The 19,459-nt window shown below is 38.9% G+C and overlaps 1 protein-coding gene and 1 pseudogene across 2 annotated transcripts in view; one reads left to right on the top strand and one right to left on the bottom strand.

Annotated features, from left to right (window-relative positions):
* The window catches only part of CSMD1 (CUB and Sushi multiple domains 1), a 2,070,470-nt gene that overhangs the window by 187,890 nt on the left and 1,863,121 nt on the right, over nucleotides 1–19,459 (top strand). The window lies entirely within an intron of this gene.
* On the bottom strand, nucleotides 14,378–18,528 carry LOC129395833 (bifunctional phosphoribosylaminoimidazole carboxylase/phosphoribosylaminoimidazole succinocarboxamide synthetase-like; annotated as a pseudogene).

The raw sequence follows: 19,459 nt of genomic DNA, 5'->3' as shown, positions 1-19,459 counted from the left end.
TAAATTCTTACAAAAAATATGTAACACACACATAATTACTGTATCAAGGATATTCTATGAGCTCAAATGTAGAGCACCAACAAAGACAAGGACTAAATAAATACCAATAACGTTCTTTGAAAAAAATTATATTAGTATTTTAAAAGGTTACTAGAATAGACATTAGTGGAAAAAAGCAGAAATGAGCTTAACTTTATTTTACTGATATGTTTTCATTTTGAATTCTATTGGATGGGGGACAGAAGACATAGATCTTTTCAGTAATTAAGATCTACAAAACAATAGTAGAATCCTGGCTTTCAATTTTATAAATAAAACAGCTGAGATTTACAGTCAAATTTGTCTCTGGTAGTTCTGGTCTGTTGAATGTCAGGCAGATTCCAACCTAGGGCTTTCTGGCCCCTAACCCTCCTCTCCTATCATGCAAAACCCCTTCATATAAAAGAGACAAGAGACAAATCTAGACTGGATATCTAATAACTATGTTGAGTACATCACTGGTAGTTAATAGTAACTGAAACCCTTTTTATATTTCAAAGTCTTATTTCCATGAATTCTTCACTGAATACTAAAGGGAATTGCTTTATCGATGTTTCTGTTTGGAAAACATTTCTCAGTAAACCATAAACCATAAATTTATATTCGAAAGTTTGGAATTTATCCTCACTTTGGAAAGTGGCCAGGATCAACTTAAAGAATATTAACAAATAGCTTATATTCATATATAGTCCATTGTATGGGCAAAAATATCATATACATGATCTTTTAAATAAGTCTAAGCAATTGTACTTTTCTGTAACACAATATCAAGATCTGCTTTTATTGAATTAGAACTGGCACCGGAGAAAACCAAATGACATCTGGTGACTTTACTGCTGGCTCTAATAACATAAAGATTCTGAAAATAGAATTTCTTGCAGAAGCCAGCACTAAGATCACTTTATTCTGCCTCTGTCCAGTGGTTAATGTCACACGATTTGAAAACACATGGATATGATATGATTTTTGCATCTGTAAGGACATATTATATTTTTCAAAAACTAAGTATTATTGGAGTCTGTCCTTCCCTATGATGTCACGGATTTTCTATGTCAGGAAGCGAGAATGAGTATAACAATAAATGATTGTTCACATATTTAAACTTTCTCTTTGGAAGATAAAACAAGAAAACAAAAGCTTTCACAATATTAATGAGGTATTACAAAGTTATCAGAAGCATGGAAATCCATGTCTAGAAACAGACAGGATACCTAGAGTCATTGTGAATTAAGTGTGAGAAAAAAACATTGTGATCTCTTCATAAACTATAGTTTGAAATTATAAAGTTTCAAGTTGCTTGGAAATTCACACTGTCTTTTTCTTAAGTGGTGTCTTGTTTTTATTGTTTGATTTTGTGGTTTGTTTTCAAGTCCACTGTGAGATGGCACACATGATAAAGGTTAATTCCCAAAGTTAAGTTAACCACGGGGATACTTCTCACTATCCTTACACACACACACACACACACACACACACACACTCATTTTGCTTGTTCCTAGTTGGAGGACCAGTCATAGGTCAAGATGAGCCTGAAACCACGAAGCCTTGGCTGAGGCAGGTAGAGGAAAAGGGAAAAGGGCAAACGGTACTAGTTTAAGCCAACTGTACTTTGATGGAAAATGAGCATCCTATAGATAGCATAACTAATCTAAATGAGCTCCTCTGTGCAATTGCTCTTCGATTTTGAGATCCCTCCAGATGGCCTTAAAACTGTTTGTGGACACTTAATATTTTCTATATGTCATCAACTTCAACTAGGCTATATACCTACGTACATTAGTGCCCTTTGCAAATGGTCTGTCTACACCAGGGAAGCAAAATGCTGAGCCTTGCTTCAGTGATGGATGCAGTAAATATGAAAGGAAGAGGTGATCAAAATGTACCAGTTACCTTGAATCACAGTACGAATGCTGCCTTGCAAATAGTACCTATGCTTAAAATACATTGGGCTTGCCAAGTCTCGGTAGTCTGAAACAATAATTCTATCCTTTGTCATTTTAGAAAAGAGTAGCTGTATTCATTTCTCTTTTTACTCTCAGTTGTATTTTTTTTTCTTTTTGCCTCACAAAGTTTCCGTGTTTTTCCTATTATTAATGTGGGGTGGTGGGTAGTTTAGGCTGCCTTGTGTAGAAGGACAGGCCTCCAGTATTGGACAGGCTGAGGACACTGGTGTAGATGAAGATGGTTTCAGAATCCAGAGTGTGTCAAAGCGGCATAGAGGTGCTCACTAACTGAGATGATTGAGATATGCTAAAGAGTTAAATTAATTGAAAAGATTTATTTCTATTTTAGTAACTGCTGCCCTTCAGAATGACATTAAGTACTTCCACCCATCAATTTGAAGAAAAGAAAAAAAAAGCCATCTGAGGCTGTCAAGTCCACTAAGAGTAGCTGACCGGCCGAAATAGAACCCACAGGGAGAGGGTGTCTCTCACTTCGAATCTGCTCAGTACTGGGTTCTGGCAGCAGCAGCAGCAGTTTATAGCTCACATCTTCCACTTCCACCCTCCTTGTCTGTGATACTTCACATTGCATTTTGCAATTAAAGGTGACCTGAAAATGCTGACAAAGTCATAGATCAGTCCTCAAGGTGGCTGCATTGATATTTAGCTAAGAAATGACCAGAAGTAGGAAAAGGGCACAGTCTGAAGCAAGACATTGATTTAAGGTAAGATACAAAAAATGTAAAATGACACCAATTTTTCTTTTCTTTATTTTGGCTCATGAATTTATCATTTCAGATTTGTAGGTTTTTTTCCCTTTTACTATTTATGTATTAAATGGTGAATCCAAGGTATTGAAGACATCAGGCGAGCAGTTGTGCTTACAACTTGGGATAAAACTAAGGAAATAAGTCTGCTTTTAAAAAATCACAATCAGGAGATTTATTTCCGATATTACAGAATCTGTGATGAGTACAAGACGTAAGTTCCATGTGTGAAAGGGAAGAATTAAAGTTGAGGTTTCAGGGCTTGGACTTTGTGCCCTGCACCCACCACTCAGGTGCCCTCCCCAGGTCCCAAAACCCACCTCCTAGGTGGTGTGCCACCCAAAAGCCCATCCCACCGAAGTGGCCAGAGGCCTTAAGCGATGCAGCTCTGGAATAAGGGTTGCTGCAGAACTTAGCCCAACGTAGCTGACCTGGACAACTCTGAGGCTCCACGGCCCCCTGGGGGATTGCACCAAAGATGGCTCTGTGACTCTACCCCTTTGCTAGGCGTCCTTCCCTGCTCTGCCTCTGACGGTCTGAGGTCTTTATCAGAAAACTCTTCTTAAAAATCATTCTTACATGAATCCTTCTCTCAGCATCGATTTCCCAGGAATTAAACCTAAGGCAAAGATGATTAATTTTTAATTTTCCTTTTTTTTTTTTTTTTTTTTTTTTGAGATGAAGTCTTGCTCTTGTCACCCAGCCTGGAGTACAGGGGCGTGATCTCTGATCTCAGCTCACTGCAACCTCCACCTCCCAGGTTCAAGAAATCTTCCTGCCTCAGCCTCACGAGTAGCTGGGATTACAGGTGTGCACCACGACGCCCAGCTAATTTTTTGTATTTTTAGTTGAGATTGGGTTTCGCCATGTTGGCTAGTCTCGTCTTCAACTCCTGACCTCAGGTGATCCATCCGCCTTGGCTTCCCAACGTGCTGGGGTTATAGGCATGAGCCGTCACGGCCGGCCAATTTTCCTTTCTTGTATTAATAACAATTATATAGGAAACAAAAAGGTTACGGTTTATATTAAAAAATACACAGGATATTCAATTTTATATCATTCAAATTTTTGGTGTAATAGTAACAGTAATTAACATAATTACTGTATTTTGATTGATGTCTTTACAAACTTTTCTTATGTTAGAAAAAATGAGAAGCATCAGTGTAGTCTGCATGTTCGAGGGTACATGCATCTCTTTCGAAAGCTGCATGCATAGTTCATTTTACCAGTCAAGGTCTGTTGAATGTTTGAGTACTTTCTTACACAGGTTAAAGTTTTTAATGCTGGAAAGAGCATTCTAATACTTATCTCTTTGCATATTGTCACTTTTTTTTTTAAAGAGACATTCCTATACGTACAATTTCCAGGTCAAATGTAAAGCTTTTTGACATGTAATGCCAATTTTGTTTTTAATAAATATTGTATTGATAATCTCCAAAGCAGTGAAAATAAAGTCCCAATTTTTCAGATACTTGTGTGAGTGCTCAGGGATTACTTTTTTTTTTTTTTTTTTTTTTTGTTACGGGGTCTTGCTCTCTCACACAGGCTACAGTGCAGTGGTGGAATCTCAGCTCACTGCAACCTCCGCCTCCTGGATTCAAGCAATTCTCCTGCCCCAGGCTCTAGAGTAGCTGGGGCTACAGGCACACACCATTACGCGCCTGGCTAATTTTTGTATTTTTAGTAGAGAGGGGATTTTGCCATGTTGGCCGGGCTGGGGATGACTATTTTAAAACACTTATATGATCTAGGGCTAAAATTACTCGTCATTGTATTACCAGTCATGTCTTTGATTATAAATTAAATTGAACATCTTTGATAAACTTCTTTACCAATTGATCATTCCTTTTATGAACTGGTGAGCTACATCAGTGTTATCCCTTACCATTTCACCCTTACAGTTTTCAAAACATTTTTCCTTATTCACTTGTGAGTGCCTGTCATGTAGTGACTTTATGTAAGCACATCTCTCATGTATTGAGTTGATCAAGATCCCAGGGGCGTGACCCATGGCCCGGAAGGAAAGATGGGCAGGGTCGGCCAATGGAAGCCCTGATTTCTGTCCACACCAGCCCACGCTCCTGCTGGAAAGCCCCCTGGACATCAGAGTATGCAGGAGCTGAGGAAGGAGGATGTGGGCGTGCAGAAGCATGGAGAGTGGTTTTGGAGGGCAGATCAAGAATGGCCCATGGAAACACTTGCTGAATTTTTATTTTGGTCTGAGGGCTTACTTTATCTTTTCATTTATTTATGGTATGTGTGATATACAGAGATTATATGAAACTTTAGGCAGTCAAAATGATTATTTTTCTTCTCCTAGTTTCTAGTTTTGAAGTTCTACTAAAGAGGTCTTTATCAGCATAATATTACATACATATTAATAAATGTAAGTTTCTACTTTTTTTAACAAATTGATATTTTTCTGAAAATCAGTTTGGTGTATGGTGGAAGACTGGTATAGTTTTCTTGAAAGAATTGAGCAGGTTTTAGAAGAATTTTTATTGAAAAAGCATTCCAATACACACAATCTGGTAACTTTTTGAGAGTTTATTTTCCACCTTAGCTTGCCTGTGACTAGTTGTCAGATACTAACCTGTCTGTTCACATATCAGAGTAAGCAATTTTCAATTCTGTACTTTTTAATAGACATTTTATATATTGCAAAATCTCATCTCCTTTTTAAAAATAAAATATCGCCCTTAAAAATTAGAATATTTTTAGTCATTAAAAATGCACATATACACCATGGAATACTATGCAGCCATAAAAAAGGATGAGTTCATGCCCTTTGTAGGGACATGGATGAAGCTACAAACCATCATTCTCAGCAAACTAGCGCAAGGACAGAAAACTAAACACCGCATGTTCTCACTCATAGGTGGGAATTGAACAATGAGAACACTTGGACATAGGAAGGGGAACATCACACACCGGAGCCTGTCATGGGGTGGGGGAAGTGGGGAGGGATAGCATTAGGAGATATACGTAATGTAAATGATGAGTTATTGGGTAAAGCATGCCAACATGGCACATGTATACATACGTGACAAACCTGCACGTTGTGCGCATGTACCCTAGAACTTAAAGTATAATAAAAAAATAAAAATGCCTTGAGATTTTGGCTGGAATAATTTTGCATAGATGCATTTGGGAAAACTGTAGTCTAGGCACATATGTATGTCTTCATTTATGGAGATCTTTCATGCCCTTCTGTGGAATTTTATAAGTATTTAAGATGATTTTCTTAAAATCAATGAGGAAATGTCTTTATATGGTTTCTCTTGATAATTATATATTTTTTGTTACATGAGCACAAATATTTTTAAATTTCTCTGAATGATTAGTCTCAGCATTTATAAAAGTTACTTACCTTCTACATTTGTTTGTACCTGTCCCAGTTAAGTATGTATCTTTGTTGCTTGTGAATCTTAAGGAAAGCATTCCTATTAGCTTCAGATAATTTTATCATGATTTCTATATCTTCGCTTTATACTCTTTCAATCTCTTTTTCTCTCTCCCCCCATACCCTGGAATAATTTGATACTTTTATGTTATACTTATTTTTGCTATTAGGTCAGGTTGGTGCAAAAGGAATTGCGGTTTTTGCATTAAAAGTACTGGCAAAGACCTCAATGACTTGCGCCAATGTAATAAAAACATGACCTATATTTGGTACTTAGGTGTTCTGGTTTTGCTTTTTTCAGCTTTTGAAGTGGCAGCTTGATCCCTAGATTCAGGCGGAACACTGTTTAATAGATGCTCCCTTTCTCCTGCTTCATTCCAGGTGCACTCTCAGCTGCCACAAAAGCAACAGCAGCATCATTGTTTTAAAACATAGTTTTCAAAACAGTTAAAACTCAGCATGCATAGTAAAGGATGAAACCTCATCTCCCTCATTGGAAACCTGTCCTAACTGTGTGGGCTTCAGTCAGCTGCCTGCCTGGAGCCTGAGATGCTGCTGTCTGGGTTTGTCTCATTTCTTCCATGGCCTCCGCAATCACATCTGTATTCATCTCTGATTCGACTCTCACTGCCTTCCAGAACACATGGACAGAATCTGTTGCTTCTCTCTTAAGAATTACCTGACAGTCTCCCTTTCTTTATGGAATAAGATGTACCTCACTTCGGGTGGCATTACAAAGGCCTGATGACCAGGCAATCAGGGCCGCTCTGTCCTGCCCCTCCATGCAGCCACATTCAGAGACTTAATGTGTCCATAGCGTTTCAGTTGTCTGCACCTGTCCGGCTTGCCTGACCCCAGACCTTTGCAATTGTCCAAGAGAAGTTGAACTGCACAAGATAAACACGCGCAGGGGAATTTACTCAACGTGATTGCCAAAGGGGAAGGGGACTGAATTTGGCTCCACTGAAATAAAAGATGGGAGGGATTTTGAGCCATGGGACAAGGAGGGAAATGGTCAATGGATGAGTCCAGCACGTTGAGTTGGTTGCTCATTTGTTTCCCAGTGTTTTTCCCCATGGGTATGCCACCTGTGTTTGCTAATCAGTGGTCTTGGAGGCGAGGTCTGCAGCCTCCTACAGTGAGTGGAAGACAGGGGTGCCCTCTAGTCTGAGAGTGTGTCTGAGGGATGGCTCCCAGGTCATTGACAAAGACCATTCTCGGGGGTAAAACTGTCAAGAAGCTCTCAAAGATATTTACATACATTACAAAGGGGCAGAGGAGAAAATTGCAAATGCAAGTTTCCTAAAGTAAATGCCCTTAGACAGGGAGATCAGGAATAAACTTTATAAAGCTGGGTCTGGCTGAGGACATGTGAAGATCATCACGTTGGTCGCTTGTCATCTCATCTCCCTGGAATGCCTTCTGCCAAATCATCTGGCCAGCCCCTTGTTCCAGCCTCACAGCAAAGGAGGCATTTTCATGCAGGCTTCCGGAGCAACTGGATGCAGGCGGAACTGGTCTTCTACATTTTCTTCCCTTCATTATGGAAACCACCTTCATGAGGCTTAAGTTTTTTTGGTCCTGGATCTCTCCACAGACAGTAAACTCCTTGTGGAATATGAACACTTACTTGTCTTTGTAATGCCAGTGGCTCTCCCGGTGAGTGTTACATTTTAAATACCTGAAGCCTTGCCCTTAGCTGTATTTGTTTCTTTGCTTTATGACATATCAGAGAGGCTTAAAACAAATAATATAATATCAAGTAGTGATGGCTTAAAAAGCCTTGAGTATTTCCCTTAGTGGCAATATTTTCAGTCTACCTTAACATGAGAACAACACCTCATGGTTCCATTTATAGCTCATTTGTGTTTAATTTGAAGAAGGGCTGCCTCAGTGCAGTACTTAGTGTGATTTATGAATTGCACTCAGAGTACCTGAAGGCGTGCACAGGTACGGAGGTAACTGACAAGAGCGCTGGAGGACCTGTCAGGATGCCTCCCCGCCTGGAACTGCGGATCCCAGTTCACAGAAGATAATTATTTTCCATATTGTACTCATTTATTCTAGAAATTCCTTTCCGAGGAACAAGTGTGTGTTGTTATGGTTAAAGAAGAAAAAACAGAAAATTTGAAACAAAGGTTAAGAAAGCTGGCCGGGCGCGGTGGCTCACGCCTGCAATACCAGCACTTTGGAAGGCCGAGGTGGGCAGGTCAGGATATCGAGACCATCCTGGCTAACACGGTGAAACCCCATCTCTACTAAAAATACAAAACTTAGCCTGGCGTGGTGCTGGGTACCTGTAATGCCAGCTACTCAGGAGGCTGAGGCAGGAGATTTGGTTGAAACTGGGAGGCAGAGCTTGCAGTGAGCCAAGATCGTGTCACTGCACTCCAGCCTAGGTGACAGAGCAAGACTCCATCTCAAAAAAAAAAAAAAAAAAAAAAAGCTATGGCACCAGCCGACCTAGAAATGTGTTCTGATTGCCCCTCAATATGTGAGCTGGTTAAGTGTCTTTCCACCTAAAAATGTGGCCACTACATTCTTAGACGTCTTTTCCAGTTTCTGTCTACTGTTGGTATTTTTTCCTGTATCTATTCCACCTGATTGTTCACTATTAATTACCTTCCATATATTAAAGACAGCAGAAACTTAAATACACACTCACCCACCCCACACATCTTTCTTTGACCTTTCTACCCAACTTCCTAAGGCACGATTCTTTCTCTTCTCTGGCTTTACTCCACCAGGAAAACAATAGTAGGACTCCCTTCCCAGCGTTCTAAATGACCAACTCCTGATTTAATTTCTTGCCACCTGCAATCTGCAGTCATCATCACCTGACTCCAGTTCTTGTCTTGGAGGTCAGTTTTCCTAAATTGTAACTTGGACCATTGAGTGCTTCTATTCAAACTACTTCAGAGTCCCCAAATTTGGGCATGGAACTCAAATGGCTCAATAATCTGTTCAGAGCTTTTTTCCTGAGAAAATACTCTGCCACATAGCCTTAAGAGAGATGGGCCAGTAGCAGTCAGCAGAAGAAAGAAGGTGTGGGGACACTGAGGAGGTTCCTGACCATGGAGCTCATCAGCCTTGCAGCCCAGATGCGTGTGAGGGGTGAGAGAAGGGGAAGAATGTCTCAGCACATAGGTGGACGTCTGGGAGGGAGAGGGAGGCAGAGATGGAGAGGAGAGCAGGGGATGGAACACAGTGACTTGCTGCCCATTTTGTACTGGATTTTAAGAGCAATGAGGAACCATTTTGTTTTAAATGCTGTCATAAATAAGATAATTAAATGTAATACTGTCTTGATTTTCTAATGGGGATGTTAGAAAATAAGTCCCTCATATATGAGAAATAGTCACTCATTTCGAAGGAAATGCAGAGACCTTCTTTAACAAAAATTGCAAGAATATCAAAATGGTAGGCCTTTTATATACAATGTGGGATTTTTCAAAATATTACTGACAAAAAAGTGTGATAAAAATGATCCAAGTGACCTGTTAAAATATAAAATAATATATTTAACAATTGAAGAGAACAATATTGAGTTTGACTGTCTATTAGAGAATAAAGCGTTATATGAGGGAATAGTACTTATCTGACTTATCTCCAGAAGTTTGGAGAAAAATATAAATCCAACCTTAAGGCAAATTATTTCAAGAGCACTAAGATAGTTTTATAAGAAACTGCTTTTAAAATCTATGCAAATACTCCTGTAAGCCTTTGTAGTTAACTATTCCTAACAGAAGTGCCAGTTCATTTTCACACAAACCTCAACTTACATCACATTTTTATGCATCAGACATGCTACCTGATCATTCTTATTAACAAACTTTTAATCAGAGGAGTTTTTTTTTTTTTTTTTTTTTTTCCATTCTGGGGTTGTTGCATGCTTTCTAGATCACTGACCGTGATTTGTCATAGAAAGATTTCTTTCGAGATGGTGAAAGGAATGTCCACATCCCAATGAATGTCCTTTCCCCTGTAAAGAAAGATTTGGCCTCCAACCTCTCCATGCAAACTTTCTTCTCCTGAGCAGAGGCGTCAACAATGCTATTGACGGCAATAATTAGTGCTGTATTTTTTTTTAAACAGTATGATTGTGAGCAATGCCTCAAACTAAAAACTTTGTATCATTAAATGATAGAAATAATTTTTGCAAGCAGAACAGCTATGACTTTGTCCTGGTGTAGGTGTCTGGGAACCAGGGAGATGGCGTGGGAGATGGTGGGGAGGAGAGAGGGGATGGAGCTGGAGCAGGAAGTGATAAAGAGCTGGGGGAGGAGGGAAAAGGTGAAATTTTTACCATATTTTGAAACAAAATTTATTCTTTCAAAATGATATCAGTGTAGTAGTTATATTACTATAATACAAAATGCCTCTTCTGTGTTATCATTTGAGAGAATAGGTTATATTTTTTCCAGCCTAAAACAAATACATAGATTAGGTCCTGTAAATATGAAGGAAAACTAAATCATGATCATCTATTGTGCTGCAATTAATTTTTAGTTACTCATAATTACTCCATGATCAAGGACATTGAAGGTTAAAGAATTTGGTACCTGTTGACCTGTTATGCTATATTTCTAAGACAAAAGAAAAAATTGTATATGACAGTGCTATATTATATTTTCCACTTGGATGTTTGAATGTCAAATTATACAATGGCTTAATGGCTTATGTATGTTTGTGGATATATATATATATATATTGCATACGCACATATATATACACATATATTCCATATACATATATAATTTGCATCCCTTTTTAATCATACTGAACTCAATATGAACTCAAATGTGCTGGCAGAGAGCACAAAACAAGTGGGTGGAAAGGTTTGCTGGAGAGACCTGTTAAAATTTAGCTTTGGAAACACTTGGTCACTTTAAATATTACAAGTAAGCCTGGAACGCATGGTACTGAGTGACAAAGCACCCCATAGTAATGGGCATCGGTGTAATTGAATGCAGCTTCTTGGCAGCGCTTCCTAGAATTGTTCCTTTTGGTTCTGGACCCATTGATTATAAATTGAGTGTCCCATATAATTACAAAAGATTAGAAAACAGTAGTCTAAAAGAGGGCCATAAGAGACTCTATTCAACAGTTTCTTGCATGGACGTGCTGACAACTGTTGAGCGTGGTGTATGGCTGAATGGGTGCGTGATCACCCAAAGCACAGACAGCAACCACAACTGCCCAGGGAACGGGAATCGAAAATGAAGGATATTCAGAACAGCTGATGAGTTCAAAGATACACTGATTTGCTGTACCACTGCTGAATATTGAGTAGAGATGAAAAGACGAAATGTCTCTGGAATTGAAACTAGAGTTGTATTTTTTAAAGCAAATTCCTTCTTGCTACTGGACTACTTTAAGAATTTTAGAACTCTTAGGGACCATGCCCCTTTATAGGGGTGTAGTTAGGATGTGTTTGCTTGTTTTATCACTATTATTTTTCAGTTCTATACATTTAATCTCTAGTTTTGTGTCTGGCTAATTGTGTTTATTTCATAAATACCTATGGGAAAGAAAGATAGGAAGGAGGAAGGAAAGAATAAAATAAGGAAGGAGATTCTGTTAGAAAATACGGAGGAAGGGATCTCCATATAGAAAGAATTAAAATTAAAACCAGGCAGTGAATCTTGGGTAAGAATGTCACCACTTTTTTAGTGAGATAGGATTTAGGATTAACCTTTGAGACACACACTATAAAAGACACTTGGATAAACAATCTTGTATTTAAAAAAAAAAGGAAAACTAACATAAAGAAACTAAATTAATCTACCTTTTCGAATAAGGTGAACCAATTGTTGCTAAATGCAAGCTAAAAATTTTTTTTTTTTTGGAAAAAAAGGAAAGTATATCTGTTGGAATTTTGTAGGTCAGTGTCAGAGAATGCCACCCAAACTGGAGGAACCTCAAAGTGCAATGTTTAGCACACTATGCTAATGAAGGAAATTGAAGTTCTGAGTCAGAAAATACTTGAACTATCAGCTTGCACGGTAGTAGCAGATCCTGGCCTCTCTCTCCATGTCTTAACTAGCCTTCTGTGTTGGGCCCATTTTTAAGTGAGCTCAACCCTTATGTTGGTAATATTGCTGCTTAAGGTCCTGCTTCAGATTTCCTCAGGTTAGTTTCTAGGCAAAAAGAGACAAAACATTTTTCCAGTGGCTCGTATACGACTTTAGGGGATTGGATTGTTTGTTATTCCTTAAGCGGAGCGCTGTGGCGAGAAAATTAGGTTCACTTTTCAAGATCACAAACTTTATAGACCAAGGGATGGGGTCCCACCCACAACACACAAACTTTCAGGGAGTCAAAGGGCTGAATTGGAAAGAAAATTGGAAAACATTCTCAAAGAAAGGAGTAAAAACAAGTCCACACCAAGAAGTAGTAAGAAAGCCTGGTGTGGAAAGAGGTCCACCTTCGTGAAGGTCCGTGGCCATGACAGGCAAAGCCACTGCAACCCCAGGCACGTTCCTTCTGCCTCTCCTCCTTCCACCCACCTCTCCCCTCAAGACCAGTGGTCTGTTTTCTTGGCTTATCTCCATGTGTTTGTTTCTTCTCTCACTTAAAAGTTTCTCCCTCCCTGTCTCTTCTCCCCGTCTCTTCTCCCCATCTCTTCTCCCCGTCTCTTCTCCCCGTCTCTTCTCGCCGTCTTTCTCACCGTCTCTCTCCCTACTAGCTTGTGTTTCCCATTTACTCTCCTGATAGTTTATTTTGCAGTGTAGAAGTTTTTAGTCTAAGTAGGTTCCACTTGTCAATTTTTACTTTTGTCTTAGTTGCTTTTGGAGTCTTTGGTGTTAAGTCTTTGCTAGGGCCTAGGTCCAAACTGGTATTTCCTATGTTTCCTTCTAGGGTTTTTATAGTTTAGGTTTTCCGTTTAAGTCTTTAATTCATGTTATATTGATTTTCTTATATGATGAAAGGTAGGAATTTAGTTTTGGTCTTCTGCATATGGCTAGCCGTTTATCCTAGCACCATTTATTGAGTAGGGGAGTCCTTTCCTTGTTGCTTCTTTTTGCTGGCTTTGTAAAATATCGGATGGTTATAGAAATGTGGCTTTCTTTCTGGGTTCTGTAACCTGTTGCATTGCTGTATGTGTCTGTTTTTGTACCAGTACCATGCTGTTTTGGTTACTGTAGCTTCGTTGTACAGTTTAAAGTCAGGCTGTGTGATGCTTCCAGCTTTGTTATTCTTGCTTAGGATTGCCTTAGCTTTTCGGTCTCTTTTTTGGTTCCAAATAAATTTTAGAAGAGTTTTTTTCTCATTCTGTGAAAAATGTCATTGGTAGTTTGAAAGGAACAGCATTGAATCTGTAAATTGCTCTGGGAAGTATGGCTATTTATTTTAACAATATTGATTCTTCCTGTCCATGAGCATGGAATGTTTTTCCATTAGTTGGTGTCATCTCTGATTTCTTTCTGTTTTGTAATTCTCGTGGTAGAGTTATTTCACCTTCCTGGTTAGCTGTATTCCTAGTTATTTTATTCTTTTTATGGCTATTTTGAATGTGTTGTGCTCTCAGATTTGGCCGTCAGCTTGGACGTGATAGAATATTCTTATTATGTTGAACTGTATGTATTTGTCTTGTTTGTCCAAAAGAACTGAATATTGGATATCACAAGTGATGGAGCTTAGTATTTTCCCCCAAAACTCATAGAATGTTTTCCTCCTAGAATTCTCTGAAGATTCACACATAATCCTGGATTTCTTTTCATCACTATAACTTGGCCTCCGTTGAGTTGCACATGAAGGGAAGTGAGAAATAGCACCTTTAAGATACGTTTTTCGGGTACGTTTTTCTCTGGCAGAACAGATCTGATGGCAACTACTAAATTCTATTACTTAGGCAAGTCTGTAAAATAAAAGAATACTAAAAGAAATTAAGAAAGTTAGACTTATTTTCCATAAACAAAATAGCAAGAACCAAAATGGCATCTCTTCCTAAATTACACAGTGATAACTTAAAAAATTTACTACATGAACTATGTTGGGAGCATTGCTATACAATCAACGCTTATCTTATACAGGATCATAAATAAGTACATTCTGGAACATGCTAAATTCTGACATACAGCTAGTATGCCAGCATTCAAAAATGCAACACAAACTTCCCCACACTGGAGTGAGAAAAACAGTTTATTCCCAAACCTAGGGTGCCAGACTGTGAACAAAAGCTTTGGTGGTAGATCCCAGGTACATGCACAGTAAAATTACATAGGTGAGGTGGCTTTAGCATTTATCCAATGTAAACCAGGTGCCAGGCATTTAAATGCGTTATTTTGTAAACTCTGGGGATACACAGTACTATCAATATTAGATACGAGAGTATAGGTAAAAATCACCCAGAACCAGAGAGCTACAGAGACACAAAGCTGAAATTCATACTTTATTGTCTATAGTTTACTGCTTTTAAACCACAGATTTTGTTGTGCATGTTTGGTCTTAGAAACCGGGGATTATGATTTAGATCATCTTCATATATGAGAAACAGTGGCAGGATAGCTTCTTTACATTAACTATAAATAATATTAACTGAATATTTTCTAAGCACCAAGCATTCATCTGAACATACAACATTGCATTTCATTTTCAGTGAACTCTTACAAGAATCCCAAGAGGTAGCTTTCTCATGATTACCTTTTCCGGATGGTGATTTTGAGGTCCCAAGAAGTTAAATAAATAAATTGTGGAACAAGGAGTGAGACCCTGGTAGTCTGATTTCAAGGCTGAGAGTCCTAACCATGAATTTAAGTGCTGTCTGATCTCAGTTCATATCAGAACTCTCCATCTACAGTCTGTCCTTCTCATATGCTGCCAAACTCCAACACCTGAAAACACTGGGCGTGTGCCTGCCCTGGAGTCAGGAAGGAGCAGGGAGAATTTCTGTGTCATAAATTTAAAATGTATAAAATGTTTCAAATGCAGATGTCATGTTAAGTTAAGCATGATAGTTTCCCTTTATTTTTTTATTTTTTTTAGGTGTTCATGTTTATTAATATGGATCTAGAGAAGCATTGATTCACTAATACATTTTATTTGTGTTCTCTAATTTAAAATTACCTTTTCATATTGCTTGATTTTCCTTCAGCTAAATTAGAAATTTGTAGTTTTTCCCCTAAAAAATTCAATGGCATTCTTTCTTATAAATTACATTCTCTGATTTTCTTGTCAACCTGCTTCAAGGAAATCCATGTGTTCAAAATGCTTGCTCACAGTTTGCTCTATACCAAATGATTGTTTAACCCAAATATCTGAGCAGCAAATTGAGCTGATCCTTCTGGAGAAAGTATGGTTGAACAGCCAAGACCACTGGGTAGTCGAAGAGAAGACCACACATCCTGAGTTCCCCAGTCTGCTGTGAGGGGAGGACAGCTGATAACTGGATATGCAGTGTTCCCAGACATCGCTGGTCCCAAACCATTACTTCTGCCTGCCACTGCCACAAATACAGTAGGAATGCCATCCCTTTCATACTCAGCTTTAATCCTCAGAGTTTCATCTGGTCCTTTACGTGCAGATGTTACTCAAAGTTCACATGAAATGACAAAATTTCCACAGGCCTTCTTGATTTTTTCACAGTGACCAAATCAGAAGCAGAGCCCATCAACACTACAACCCTGCACTGACTTTCTGATTTCAAAAGCAACTCTACTCTCTCTGCAACCCACTCAAAGTTTTTCTTTACCATTTGGAGCCCTTAAGGAGTTACTTCTTTGAGGTCCCGATAAGACTGTTTGTCTTTCTGTTGGCTTCGATCTCCTGATGGCCAGAGTCTCCAGGAATCATTGTCAATAACGTCAGCAAGAACAATTTCTTTGTGGTTACATCAACACCAAATTCAATCTTTATATCAACCAGTGTACAATTCTGGGGCAACCAGGATTTCTCCAGTATTTCAAATATAGCCTGTGTAGCATGACTCATGATATCCAGTTCAGTCTGGCCTATAACAAGTCCAGCAAAGCAAAATTTTGCAGCAATCAGCTGTTCCTCAGAACACTGTGGGTCATTATTGGCAGCATCCTTGAAAAACAACTCCACTTGAGGTGGGTAAACTTATGTTCTTCCTTGACACCAGGATTTCTTTTGAGAAAAGAACCAGTTGCTATTCTTCTGCAAACCCATTCAATTGGAATCATTTCACACTGGGGTGCAATGAAAGCTGTCTCCCCACATTTTCTGGTGAAGGTAGTTTTAATACCTGCTTCCTATAGTAACTGAAAAATACAACTGGTGATTTTATTTGAGATTGCAACTTTTTCTTCCAGGTGATTTTTTCCAGCTACATTTCCTGCTGTAATCTTGTCCTTGGACTGCAGGAGGACTTTTCCTGGACTATCTAACAATTCGTAGACTTCTTCTGTTTTACCCTCATACAATTTTTTACCAGTGTTCAGTACCTCAGCTGTCGCCATTATCCTGAGTGGGCTGAGGGCTGCGACCGCGCCGGGAAGTGAGGCAGAGCTCTAGAAAAGAGGGGTGGTCAGAGAGCATCGCTGGGTGGTCAGAGAGCATCGCTGGGTGGAGAAGGAGGCGCGGCACCCAGATGCGCCCCCTGGCGGGGCCGCGCGACCCTGCGCCACTCTTTCCGAGCTCCGCTACAGCGGCCGAACCCGGAGGGGTATAGGCGGATAGTTTCCCTCCAAAAGTTGAGCCAGCGGAGGCCGAGTATCACCCTGCTATCAATAATTAGATCTAATATTAGAAATTACAAGTAATTAGAAGTGGTGACTGCTCTATCTACTTCCTTCCACATTGCCACACACACGGGGTCTCTCCAGTCTTCAGTTAGTATACCAACAATATTGCCTTAAAAACATTAAGATTTAAAAAGTGCCTTTTAAATGAAGTACTAGCAAAACTACTTTTATTTCTTAGCATTTCACTTAAATAATTACTATTTTCTTGGAAGTATCATTCATAATCTGAATTGTGTAGACCTCAGTCTTTTAGGATTGATTGACAAATCTATGCATGCTTGAAGTTTGAGGCAAAAGAAACATGTGTTAAGAAAAAAAAAATAAAGATAATGGACTACTTTCAAAAGTTGTTCTTGCATGTTGAAGAAAACCAGATAGAACAGAATTTTGTAAAAGAACGTATTCTAGATTGGATTCAGGCTCAGATCAGAGAGAGATTCAAGCATCATCTTACGAATGTTGATGCCTCAAATGCCACACTGCTGTATTTTAAATGCTCTCTAAATATAAGCATCTTGTCTAAAAGCAGAAAACTACCAACCACCAATTTACATCTCATTGCCAATAAAATAAAATGAGATATCTGTGGTGTTCAACAGAGAATCAGCAGGATACATGATGAATGCTGGAGATGCCACATTAGAAGTGATTATTTATTCTTTTACTTGACCCATGCATTTTCTGCACCTGCCATTTTAATCTCAACTGCTGTAAAATATTATACCCAAATTCACATTTTTAAAATAAACCTGGTTGTAGGAGTGTTTACTTCTAGAGCAAAGAAAGAAGAAAGAAAAAATAGTCCTCAATGGATATTTTTTAACCCGTTAGTGAATTGAATTGGTGAAATAAGATTCTTGCTTAAGAGCCAAGATGGTAGAGCAGGTGGGTTGTCAGGGCTCATAAGTGGTTGTTAAAATCCATTTTTAGAAGCAAACAGGATATTTATTTTTTTTGGTCTTACACATCTGCACAGTAGCCATTTTATTAGTATTTTTATAATTTATGTACAAATGTTGGCTATTCTATTTCTCAGGAAGCTCCAGCCACTGCTGGTTAAGCTGCACTAACCTGGCTACGATGCATGATGTCTTTCCTATAATTGTTGAAAACTTTAATTCAGGGGCATGACTGAGGAGGGTTCAGTCTTTGGTGCTGTCACTGTTTGGGTTAAAATCCAGGCCCCGTTGTGTCTTAGGATCATGAAGAACATCTTTAATCATTTCCAAGTGAGAGTTTCGCCATTTAACAAGTCAGGGCAACACTTCTATCTTATAAGGTTCCTGGGAGAATAAAAGTACTATTATTTGTATGATGAACTGAGAGTAAGATGTGCTCTATTATAAAGGGTGATCCTCCCTTCCTTTCTCCTTTCTTCATTTTGTCAGTTTGTATTTTTCTCTAAAAGCAAAGTCTGGGACTCTGAGTCTGTGTGTGAGCTGAGGTTCTCAGAGCCCCCTGAAGCCAGATGACTTTTCCAAGTGGCTCAGGACTATGGAGATGGATGTGAATCACAGCATGTCAGGAAACCAAGCTCTCTGGTGCTATCTAGGGTAATCAGCTTTCTAAGTCTCTGCTGGTCTTGAGCTCCAAAGCTTAGCAAAGGGCTGCATGAGCTAATGGTGATCTAACCCACTGTGGGGGCGTTTTGGTACCTAAGAGATTCTGGACTGAGGTACCTCTTCCATACCAGCTGTGAGACCACCTCCACACCATCAGCCTAAGAGCAAAGTCTTCAACCCATGCTTTGCACCCCAGTAACTAGCCCAGTGTGCCCCATTATGAAAATCACCTTTGCCAATGTTCACCTCCTCATGACTGCTCTAGACTAACAGGCATGAGCTGGTACAATCTTCTAGGAGCAGCAGAATGGATCAGGCTAGGAGTCATATTCAACAAAGCTATGGAAACATGCTATCTTTTCCACATGGTTTAAAAATTCTCCTGAAAGAAGAAAGAAGGCACTCATGACCCAGAGAGATTCCTTCTTTCCTGATAGTTATATAAATATCCACTTCTAATAATTCAGTGCCCAGAACTGATTTCAGAATTTCTGATATCAGTTAAAACTTGAGGACTTCCGTTTTAGTATTGCATTTTTTACCACTTATGAGCCTAATTTAGTCATCTTGACAAACATAAACTTTCAATGCTGTCAGTATGAGATTCGCTCAAGAGCTGGAGTAGAACTCAGCAATTTTAGTTTTAATGGAATCATATCCTTCTAGTCTCCCTGCCAACCCACAATGCTTTGCTGAGATTTTTCTTTTCATGTTATATGAAGAGAGAATTGTGTTTAAGATCTTTGCAGATATGACTTCATTTAAATCTCTTATTAACATTCCAATACATTATCTACATTCTATTCCACTAGGTCCTTCTGAATTTGCAAAAATATTTGCCCTTCTTTTAATGGAGGCATAATGGATATTTAAAACTATTGGTGAAAAAAGAAATGTAACAGTAAGTGAAATACTTATAAAGGAAACAAATTGTGTCAGGTAGAAAAAACTAAAACTGAAAACATTAAAGGGTCTGCCTCCTCTCATCCAGTGAAGATATTTGGTCTATGTAAAACAGGAGTTAGAATTTCAATGC

The sequence above is a fragment of the Pan paniscus genome, chromosome 7 (genome assembly GCF_029289425.2).
Source record: "Pan paniscus chromosome 7, NHGRI_mPanPan1-v2.0_pri, whole genome shotgun sequence".
Classification (NCBI taxonomy): domain Eukaryota; kingdom Metazoa; phylum Chordata; class Mammalia; order Primates; family Hominidae; genus Pan; species Pan paniscus.
The sequence above is the reverse complement of the archived record's forward strand: the minus strand, read 5'-3'. Positions and strand labels throughout refer to the sequence as shown.